The sequence below is a fragment of the Drosophila persimilis genome, unplaced genomic scaffold (genome assembly GCF_003286085.1).
Source record: "Drosophila persimilis strain 14011-0111.01,24,50 unplaced genomic scaffold, DperRS2 tig00000124-arrow-pilon, whole genome shotgun sequence".
Taxonomy (NCBI): domain Eukaryota; kingdom Metazoa; phylum Arthropoda; class Insecta; order Diptera; family Drosophilidae; genus Drosophila; species Drosophila persimilis.
Window position 1 is genome coordinate 3235496 of NW_020825294.1, and position 11892 is coordinate 3247387.

The window sequence follows — 11892 nt, forward strand, 5'->3', positions numbered from 1 at the left end:
AAACTCAAAAATCGAATTGTTTTGCATTTGTAAACAAATAAAATGGCGGTTTTTGGGCTATCGATATTGTATGTCGTTTTCTGCAAAGCGTTAGGCTATTTTCTCAAGGCGTTATGGATTTTAGCTAAGATCAGATATCGATAACACAAAAGCTTTATTAAGCTGAGCTTTATTGATCTATCAGTAAATATATTTTCTATTAAAATTATCAGAGCAGATTGCTCGTGCGGGCTATGGTGGTTACATATTATATCATAAGAATATATGTATACAGTGGCGCCAAAGAACTCCAAGCTACTATCGGTATTGCACACTATCGCCGTGAAGGCGGATCAACAAGGCCAGTCTCATCTCGAACGACAAAGTCAGATCGTGCGCGGAAAATAAAAATAAAGGTTTTATTGCGTAAAGTGATGTTATTTGTAGAACTTTAAGTGAAACAGTGAATAAAACATTGAACTAAAGTGTATCAGAGTCTATAATAGTGTATTAAGTGTGAAAACTAGAAGAATATGCGGCATGCACAAAATGGCGCCATTTCAAGGTTAGTGCAAATATTGTGACAAATTTAATTGAAAATATATCTTGCTAAACTTAAATCTCTGGAAATTGTTTGTCATCCTCCACATTGTGTGTTCCCCAACCCCTGTTACAGTCCCTCCACTTGAAACACTCTGCATTTTCGCAACAAATTTTCCGCGTGCATTTTCCCTAAGCAGTGCGTCTGGGTGGGGGTGTGAGGTGGCCGTGGAGGGCAAAAGTACTGCCAACAAGAGTGGGTCAGGAATGGGGAGGGCCAAAACGATGACGTCCAACGTCGTTGCTCATTAAAAACTTTTAGCCAGTTGGAACTTTCTGAGCCGAGAGATAAACAACAAGAAACACAAGAAGCGCAGAAAAGTGTAAATTATAAAATTCACAAAGTAAACGAAAAGGGCGCGAAAATGCTTGGGAAATATGAGATGAGACCGGAACCGGAGCAACCGGGGAATGAGACTTGCAGATTTATTTTTGAAATACGTATACACAGCGGTCATGTGCTTCAAGAAAATACAACTGGAAAATCTCTCCAAGAATTAAGTGAAAAATCACTTTAATTCTGCACAGCAGAACACACTGTGTGTGTGTTATGGGGGGTGGTGGGTATACATTTCCGTAGCATTCCCCAGTTGAATGCACCAAACGGGAAACATTGTCCAATGCATATTTTAATCAAGGGAAAATTGTATTGAAAAATATTGTTAAGAATAACAGGCAGTGGCGGCGGGCATTTTTAAATGACCCAAGCCCATACAGAGGCCAACATGTGACACACAGCAATGGCGGCGACAATTAAAACTTTTTACTAGCATTCAAATTTTTCAATATAAACCGAACGCTTGTCGGGGCCATATCCAGAATGTCCGGGCCACGGACTGGGGGGGTGGGGGGAACCGTAAACGACCACTGCCATGAAATACTTGCAATAAGAACAACAGAAAAAACAAGAAAGAGAGAGCTGGGCGAAATTTAATCGTGGTTTCGACTAGCAGATGCCTGGTAATCAAACAAGGCTAAGTATGGCTATTCGTTTATTAACTTTTAATTATATTTGTATAATTAAAATTAAGTTTCAATGCAAAAAAGAGTGACCAGATGTGCAGGGATACCAAAATACGTTCAGATGAACTTTTTTTTTTTGGTATATTACGTGTGACCAAGTTTGCTGCGGCTTGCAGCGTGGAATATAGAGACTATTGCAACGATTCGAATAAAACTCTCATAATGAGAGAAAAACAGACATTTTTGATGTAATAATCATTGAATTAATGCTTTTTTAATAGCCGTCACACAATACAAAGTGTTCTGAGCAGTTGCCCTTAATAACTTCTTTATTTTTTAAACCTGTTTGATTCAGATATATTTCGATTAATTTTGTATTACTCTGTAAGGCCTTATGTCTTACCTGGCTCATTATATTTGCTGGCAAAACATACAATCGTATTCACTTCACATTCGGGCACATGCTGCCAGCAATAATCCAAATATATACAGTGGCTGTTGGGACCCCTATCGTCGCAAAGTTCTTGGCATTTTCTGTTCCTCCATTGTCCAGTCGAAGCTTGAAGAGAGGCCAACAGAAGAACGGCTAGAAACAATAGCTGCAACTTCATGGTGGAAGAAACCTTTGGTACTATAGCTGGAGACATGGTTTTACTTGGAACTTATTGCCGCTCGTTTTTGTAACGGATCAGCTATGCCTGTTAATACAATTATTCCATGACTCTCTACCGAGATCTGTTTAGTTCCTAAGGTACACGTGCATTTGGCAAATGTTTAATCAATCTTCAAATACCCGTTTTTTGCCTTTGCAAATGATTTGGAAAAATTCTTGTATATCTTCTGTAGCCAAAAGAAAATAAGAAAACGATGAAGTTCATGCCCCATTTCGAAAGCTTAATTCATTCTGCGATTAGAGATCTAGAGGCCCTTTCCAGCAGTACCTCGAGGGTTTCGAATTGTATTTAGTAAATTTCTTATAAACAGCAAATCCGATCAGATCTGTATCTTCGGTAAAACTCATGGCATTAAATATATTTTAGAGATGTATTTTCTTCTTACACTTGGGTTGTTTGTCGAGACAATTCTCTGACAAAGAATATAGAAGCTTTACATCAGCTAAAAACAAAAAGAGACAAAAGTTGATCTATAAATCTCTGTCTTAGGGGTATTACCCACCATGTCCTACGTCGATAGCGCACTGTAGCTTGTTGAAATAACATTGAGGGACCATCGGACCGTAACAACCTACACCCTTTTCGCAATAGTCCGACTTCTCCGTCGAATTATTGTCACACAAATTTTTGCAATCTTCTATCGTCTTACTCGCAACGAGTCCGATTAGAGCTTGAGGATATAAGAGAGGGAATTTATATAGGGAATAGCTATAGATCTGGATCTTGATGGATAGACTACCTGTTAAGATCAATACGTGCAACTTCATGGTGGTAGAACACTCGAATAGCGTGATGAGTGAGGTTTTTATAGCCTCGACTCATTTGCAACGGATTAGCTATACAATTATACCATGAATATTTCCAATTTGGAGGGAAGGGAAGGGAGATCCCTTATGGAAAGAAGATTACTTCCATAACTCCACTTTGGAAATATTCATGGTACATTAAATGTCAAACTATATATTGAAAATGTATATTTAAAAATATAAATCGTTCTTTAGCGTTAAAAGTGGGATACAATATTATCACATTTGGGTTCCTTGTCCTTGCAATTCTCCTCGAAAGTAGATAGAACCTCTGCTGGATCTACAAAAAAATTTAAAAGGTTCGATTTGCGGCCATATAGCAATGATACCTGGACCCACCTTGACCCCCGTGTTTGACAATACATTTGATCTGGTCCACCATACATTGGGGGATCATAATGTAACATTGGCTTTCCTGTACGCAGTACTGCGACATCTCTGTGGAATCTTTTTTGCACCATTGTTCGCATTCTTCTATCGGCTTACCCGCAGCGAGTGCGATCAGAGCTTGAAAAAGGGTTTGATAGTTAGAGATACTGATTCAGATGGATAGATTACCTGCTAGAATTATCAGAGGCAACTTCATGGTTATGGAAGTCTCGACTGACGTGGGGATAAGATGGAATTGGGGCATTTATACCCCCCAGATAATTAGAGACTATATGCGCGGGCACACCTGCCCGACGTGCCCGACCTGCGGTCTAGATGAGATCGGAGATCATATACTCTTCACCTGCTGACAAGCTAGATGGTGTACAGCGAAGACTACTGGTCGAGAAGGTGTCTAGGACGGGTCTCCCTAGCTGCAAAGCAGACCTTCAGGCATTCCTTCTGTCCTTCTTCATCCCACCCTTGGGATATTTTTCACTTATCCAAAGTTATAATATTCGATCTCATCTTTCCAGCGTATCCGCTTAATAGTTTTAGATATAAATACTGCTAAAAAAAAGGTCTAAACCCATAGCAGATGGGCCTTTCAGTGGAGTGGAGCTCAGGCCAAGGCTTTTTATTACCTGTTTGATTTTTCACGGCTTTTAGGGATCAGCTATTCCAGTGCTTATGTGGACTCACGTGCTTGGCATACCCTTCGCCCTTGTGTTCTCAGTAAAATAAAAGAAAGGGGGGAAAAGAAAAAGCCGCGACATTGCCATACTGTGTACAGAGTGCCGCCACCAGTCGGACAGCGTGCGGAGTGCAGAGTGGGAGTGTGGCACGTGGATCGTTCGTTGAAAGCGGCGTTACAGCACAAAAACAAAAAAAAAAGAGAAAGAAAGAAAAAGAACGTGCCGGTGCATTGGGGAAAGGGCAGAAGGCCCTGCCGTAGGGCATCTGCCGTCGAGTGCAATATTTGTCTATGAAAAGGAAGCCGTGACAACTGTAGGGGAACTGTGGAAAAACCGGTAACCCTCACCACCCCCCACCCGTGGCCGGACAGGCGTCGCGGCTTGTATTGCGGGCTGCATTGCCAATATAATGCCCCGCAACGGATGCATTGCAGTTGCTTAATAAAGCTTTAACAAAAAATGTCGAGAGGGCCTCCCTCGGTGGCTGAAACAGCAAAATATTTAAGTGATGGATTGGCATGGAAAGTTACCTTTTTTCTACAGAATATTGTATATAAAAATATGCGTGCCTCTCTCTCTGTGTGTGATTGGGGGGTATAAAAATATCTGAGGGGGCTTAGCTCTGGTTTTTATACCAAAAGAAAAAAAAGGGATTGGGGACTGTCTTTTAAAAATAAAATTGAGGATCTTTAAAGATATCGATGCTGTTTGATTGGTCTCCGGTTTGTGGTGTTTTTATTAGGGAATAAATATTTGGGGCAATTTAATTGGAGTTTCAGTAGCTTTAATGGTATTTATGGAACACCCCTAAGCCATTAAGAACCGGGAACTGGGTTTTGTTAGATCTAAAAAGGGTCTAATATTGTACATGGTTTTGGATACATGGTCTTTAGGGAATCAAAGATCCCTCCTTCATGCCTTTTCTCCTTACGAAAACTTTCTCTCCCTTGTCCACTAAACAAAATCAACAATCAAAGAAAATCTATTTCTGCAACATTTTGTAGTTACAATCAGCATTTCCTTCTTCAATATTTGTATCGATAAAAAACCCGAGACCTCCACAAAACCAAAGTCGTAGCCGTCATAGCAATCACATTTTGTCAGTAAACAGCGGCATAAACTTTTCCAGCAACTTCCTTCCGTTTAGTGCTTGGACCGGGCCGGACCGGGCCGGGCCACCCATTCTTTTCTTTGCAAGACTTGGGCCACATTAAAGTCTCCTAACTTTTTGGTAGACCCCAGCGATGGCGGCCGGGGGGAACTCCATGAATTATGTAGAATTTATCCAAAAGCTTTTCGGGGGAAAAACGATCGATGTTGGTCGGGTGCCCTGCAGTGGCAGGGGCCTTGAAGATGTTTTTTGTTGCCAGGAAAAGCTAAAAAAAGAAAAGATAGAGAAACCAACAAATTGTTGGCAAGTTTTGTAGCGCAGAAGCCTAGGACTAGGAGTAGGACTAGGACTAGGACTAGGACACAGAGGCATAGAAAATGGCACAATAAACACTGAACGCATATAAAAGGACATTCGAGTTCATTTGTTCGGCGCGTTTGCGGTGTGGCAATGGTCTAAAGGATGCAGAAGGTCTGCTGAGGGGGCACGGGGCACGAGGACTAGGAATGGTAGTGGCCAGTGGGCGTGTCGGATCGGGTCGACTGGTGCATTGTATGTACTCCCTGCTGTTGCTGCTTCTGCTGTTAAAAACAATGCCACGACGGCGTGGCACCGAAAAATAGCTGCAACAAACTTTTGCAAACTATACAATTGCATAAAATCGTAAAAAATTTATAGGGAATACATGGGCGCTCTAGGGATGGAAGGGATTCTCTCTCCCTCTTCCTCTCCCTCTACCTCTCTCTCGTCTCTTGAAAACAGGAGCTGGAACAAGAACAAGCACAATTGTTGCCATTGCAATGGAGAGGCGTTCGCAAAAAACGACCAAAAAAGATATAACTACATAGGCGACTGTGTAATTGCGCTGCAAAATGCAACCAAAACAATGCACAAAGGGCTGGAGGGAGGGGGGAGAGGGGGTGTGTGGAAAATAAATAAATAAAGTCAATATGTAGAGCGAAAAAAAATGTTGTTGACACAAATTAAACAATCTACCCCGGAAAAAAGGATGTATCTCATTGCGTAGCCACGCGTTGGGATCCTTAATTCGATTAGCCCGCCATCTTGATGGTTAAGATGCAGGCCACTTTTGTCAGGGGAATTCGTATTCAGGGTTCCCGTTTTTGTAGGCGGGATAGGAAAAAAGTGTGTTTAATCTGTATCTGTATAACTATCTGTTCTTCATCTGTAAGAATTAATGGATATTTAAGGAAAGTATCTTTAACCGCATTGAGATAAATAAATTTATGGACTCTTTATTTTGTGGGAAATATGTTTTCTTGGTGTCCTGTTTGTTAGGAAATTAATTGAAAAATCGCTGTTAATCCATTTTATCGGTAAGAATATCTATATGCGATATAGTGGAATGCATTCGATTTGTCGGTATATGTATATCTAATAGGAAAATGGGAAATAATATTATTAAATATATTTTTGTATGTACATATTTATCAATCATTATTAAGAAGAAATCGTAGAGAGCGGACCTATTTTTATATTAATTTTTTTCATATTTTATTGTATTTTTTTTTCTTTCTAATTGTTTATTTAATTGTATTTTTTTAAATTTTTATTTTATTGTATTTTGTATTATTATTTGATTGTATTTTTTTATTATTATTTTATTGTATTTTTTATTATTATTTTATTGTATTTTTTGTATTATTACTGTATTTTATTTTTGTTTTTCTGATTTTATTGTATATATTTTTATTTTTTCTGGTAGTTTTTGTATTTTATTGTATTTATTTTTAGTTTATTAAATTTTTTATATATATATTTTTTTTTTGGAGCTTGTACTATTTATGTTGTATATTAATTTTTGTATTATTCATTATTTTGTTGTTATTATCCTTTTTTTATTTTCAGTTCTCTTATGTTTTGTTATTTTTTTATTATTCTTAATTTTTATTTGAATACTTAATCCCACTGCCCCAAGTTAAAGCGTATTATTATTGAGTTAGTCTCATTATTTTATTTTTATTCGGAATTAAATATATTTAATAAACGAATTTTTGTAGTATAATTTCTTGCATACACAGTTTATTTTTAAAACACTTCCACACTATGGTTCAAATACCTCAGTTCGATCTATCTATCTATCTATGTATTTATCTATAATCAGTTTAAGTTGGATTTCCTCTCCCATCTTCAAAGTTTCAAGGCAGTCGTCTCTCTTTTTGTAAGTGTTCCTTCTAAGCCAAAAGCTGTTTAGCCACAATTTCTCTGGAGTACTTAATCATATCTTCTTTATAGCTTCTTCTTAAGCATCCCACACAATCGCACTCGCACTCGCACCATTCATCATTCAGATTTGCCCCCGTTCATAATGTGGTTTTTAGTCTAGAGTCCAATCTACCTACCAGTTCGTGCATACCCCCAAAGCCTAAACATAATTTGTATTGTGCTCCACTGTACTTGGCTCAGAGCGGAGAAAAACTGCAAATGAACTTGGACCGTGTTCCGTTCGTGCCACCCCGCAGGTTGTTGCGACTCCAATTCGGGGTTCGGTGACGGGCTGGACGGGTTGGACGGGTTTCGCAGACTCTCCTCTGGCACCGCATGTTGTCGCTTAGCCTCGGGTCTCCTTTTTCTATTGCTTTCTTTCACACTTTTATATATTTTTTGTGGCAACCGAAAGCAAAGAAAAAAATATATATATAACGCCCCGGCATGTTAAGCCAATATTTTGTGGCTGCTGCTTAAAGTTATTCAAAGCTCTGTGTGTGCGCGGGGCTTTGTGTTTCACTTCTTTTTTTTGTTTTGTTTTTTCGCGGTTTTCCCCAAGTCTCGCCGACTCAGCGAAAAAGAGAAAAACAATTAACCCGCGCAGCAACTACGGAATCCGGAATAAACCAGATGGAACTGGAACCCCCAGCCAACCTGAACACAAACGCTGATGAACCTCTCGCTGAGGAGCAACAAAATCAAAAAAAAAAAAAAAAAAACAACGTTGAGAAAACGAAGCACCCGCATTGACTGGTCACAGATTTTTCTAGTTTTTATTGCGCCACTCCCGCCTGGGTGGGGGGAGGGGGGGTGTCCCAGAGGTTCAGTCCTTGGGTAAATGTCCAGAGGATGATTCCTGGGGAAATACTGCCTCTGCCTCTGCCTCTGCCTGCCCGCGAGAGGTGAGGTATGAATGTCCGCTTAGTCCGCGGGACATTTTTGTGCCGCTTGGCGGTTTGAACTCTTTTTATGCCATTCCATTTTTTGCGCTGGGTGGGAGTCCGCACCACACATGCGAGTACTACACATAAATTGTGCACCGCTGACATGGTGTCAACCTCAACCCTAGCCACACGGCGGCCATGGAGCAGAAGTTTTCTCGTTCTGGAATGGATATATAGAGAGATAGTTGGAGGAATAGAAAAACCAAAAAAAAAAAAGGCGGAGCTAGTTTTGGCAACAGAACGAAAGGGTAGAGGATCCCCACAGACACCTAATCACACTTCTTAGGGGGCGATTTTTCGATTAAAGAATACTAAAAAGATCTTGGGCTTTAGAGAAAAGGATAAGCAGGCCATCATATGAAATTTGTTACTGAAAGGCCTAAAACTATATAAAAATTCTGAAATCAGTCGATTTAGAATCGATAATTAATCGAAATGACAAAAAATCGATCTATAGAAATCGACTGAATAGGAAAAATAATCCATGCAGACCATTTTCTTTGATTTAAATTAAATAAATCGGTAAACAAATCTATACAAAATGGATAAAAAATCGATTACTATGTAAATAATATCGATATCGCATAAATATATAGATTTCTTTAAAATGGTTTGAAAGGGAAACCTGGAGACCAAAGGAAAAGGAAAATACTCCCGATTATTCATTCAAATAAAAAGTTGAATAATCCATGGAGACAATTTCCTTTCTTGTAAAATAAATAAATCGGTAAAAAATCGATAAAAAATATACAAAAATCGATTATCATATGAATATTATCGTTATCGCATAAACACATCGATTTCCTTACTATTTTAATTATAAACAATTTTCATTGAAGTTTAAATGGAGGGAAAGTGAAACCTAGAGACCAAAGGAAAACCCATCGATACAGGGAAAATTCCCGATTATTCATTCAAATAAAAAGTTGAATAATCCATGGAGACAATTTCCTTTCTTGTAAATTAAATAAATCGGTAATAAAATCGATAAAAATATATAAAAATCGATTATCATATGAATAATATCGTTATCGCAGAAATATATCGATTTCTTTACTATTTTAATTATGAACAAGTTTCATTGAAGTTTAAATGGATGGAAAGTGAAACCTAGAGCCCAAAGGAAAAGGAAAACCCATCGATACAGGGAAAACTTCCGATTATTTGAAAGCAAACATTAATTGAAATGGAAAGTTGAATGAAAAGCGAATGATATTCAAACGCCAAAAATGGAAGGGACATCAATCATTCGTATGCCATGGATTATGCCCCTCCGCTGTTGTGTAATGAGCGGATTCCCATGACTTTCCTCATCCTCTAATTCCCTTTTGTGCGACTAGAGTCAATAATTAACGGATACGCCTCATTTGCCGGCGAATGCTGGCTAAAGCCTCAAACCTCATTAGAGAAGACCCTGAAATCAAGGCACACATATCAAGATACGATACGCGATACGTACAGAAGATACGCTGAATGTGTTTGTGTGTGTGTGACACTGTAAGCTGTGACTTGTATCTGTATCTGTATCTGTTTCTGTTTCCGTATCTGCATCTGTAGCTCTGACTGTTTTTGTATTTGTACAAGTATCCTTGTATCACTGTATCGGCAACTGCAATTTGTATCTGCTGTATCGGTGCATACACGTTGTATCTATGTATCTGTGTGTGATTTTAATGAGCTTACATGGCATAAGTAATTTAAATTGAGACCACTTGCGAGCAAAATGAGCTCGAAATGCTCTATACCTCAAGTGGAAAGAGTTGAATGGAATACCAATGGCGGGGCGGAGCGGCAGCCACGGCAAGTGGCAAGTGCTTGCGGCATGGATCGACGGGGCTACTCGGCTATAATGTGGGAGTGCCGGTTGGTTGGCTCCTGCCGTCTGCTCGCTCGTTCAGCTAAATGAATAAACTTTTTCCGCTGCATACTCTTTTGGGCGGTAAATAGTGTTAAAGTTCACACATTTGATTTGTTTTTTTATGTGTGTGTGTGTGTTTTTTTTTGTTTTTTTTTGGTATTTCAGTTTTTCCGTTCCGCTTCTCCCCCTCGCAGTGTGCTTCCTTCATTCACATTCCACTTGACTCCTGTGTGTGTGTGTGTGTTGACTGTTTTTTAGCATTCACAAATTTTTTGACAACATTTGTTCCTCGCAAAATAGTTTTTCCATTATGGCGGCGGCGGCGGTGCATGCTGGCTGCTGATGGGGGGCATGGTAATGGAGGGGGGGGGCGGGGGGTCTGCCACGTATATAAAGTAACCGAAACAACAAAAGTGTAAATTAGCTTTTGGCTGTTGTTGACGTTGTTGGGTTATTTGTATACCCCGTTAATCGTTGTGGAAAATGGGAGTATATTCTTTAAATTTCAAACGTCATTATGTAGAATATATGCCTTTTTGATCTGTATGAATATTAGCTACTATAAGGGCTAGAGCATACTTTTCTGGTTTCACTTTGGATCAAAAAAGAACAGATTTTTACATTTTATCGCTTATAAAAAGGTCTTTATCCACGAAGATATATCAAAAATTGTGTGATGATGAGCAGAACTAAAATGGAACACCTTTCCAGTAGTTAAGGCATTGTCTGGCCACCTGTTCTACAGGTCCTCCAAGTCGTGAAAACGTAGCAAAACGTTACCAGCAGATCAGTCTGGGCTAAAGCGTTCAGCATTCGTTCTAACGATCTTTTCAGGTCCATCTTAAATGAAGAAAACATATACCTTCCTTACAAGGGTAGGATTCTATAGCATTTACTCATAGTTCAGGCCCTGTTCAGGCAAGACCTGTACCTACTGAAGTTTAAAAGATACATCTAAATCCTAAAGCCTCTGCTGTATATGCAGGCCCCCCTTGGACTACCAGGTACCTCATAGGTCGAGGCAATCGAGAGCTCTTTATTGTTGGTCTCTGGGTTTGAGCTCGTTCTCTGGCTCGATCTGGTTCTGGCTCTGGCTCTGGCTCTGACTCCCGGCTGCTGTTCAAGGGAAAACTTTGTCATTTGGTTTTAATAAAAACACTTGCACAATCACACTCGCTTTTGCCTCATCCACACACTCGCTCAAATGCACTCTCACACTTACCCGTGCCCTTTCCTTCCCCTTCCCTTCCCCTTCCCGGCCCACCCCATCCCATCCCATCCATGCCTGATGCGGCACTTCATTTGCGCCGTTGCAAGTAGGAAAAGTTCTGTTTGAAGGGCTTTTCGGGGTTATTTTTGGGCTCTGTATTTAGATTGGAAGGCCCCGTAGAGGAGGGTCCTGCTCCTGACACGCCAGAAACAACAGGCAAAGCCCACAGCTCCGACAGCAACCACAAAGTTTATTTAGAAATTAAAAATGTGCTGAGCCCTTGAGCACCCGTGAGCAAGGCCTTGCACCGAAAGTACTCGTACTTACTTGTAATTCGAGTGGGTAGAAAAGCTGCTCTCAAAACATGTAGTTAATAATAATTTGCAGTTGCAAATGAAGAAAATAAGTTCCCAGAATATCAGAGTGCGGGTTTTAAGCCTATGGCTGCGATGCA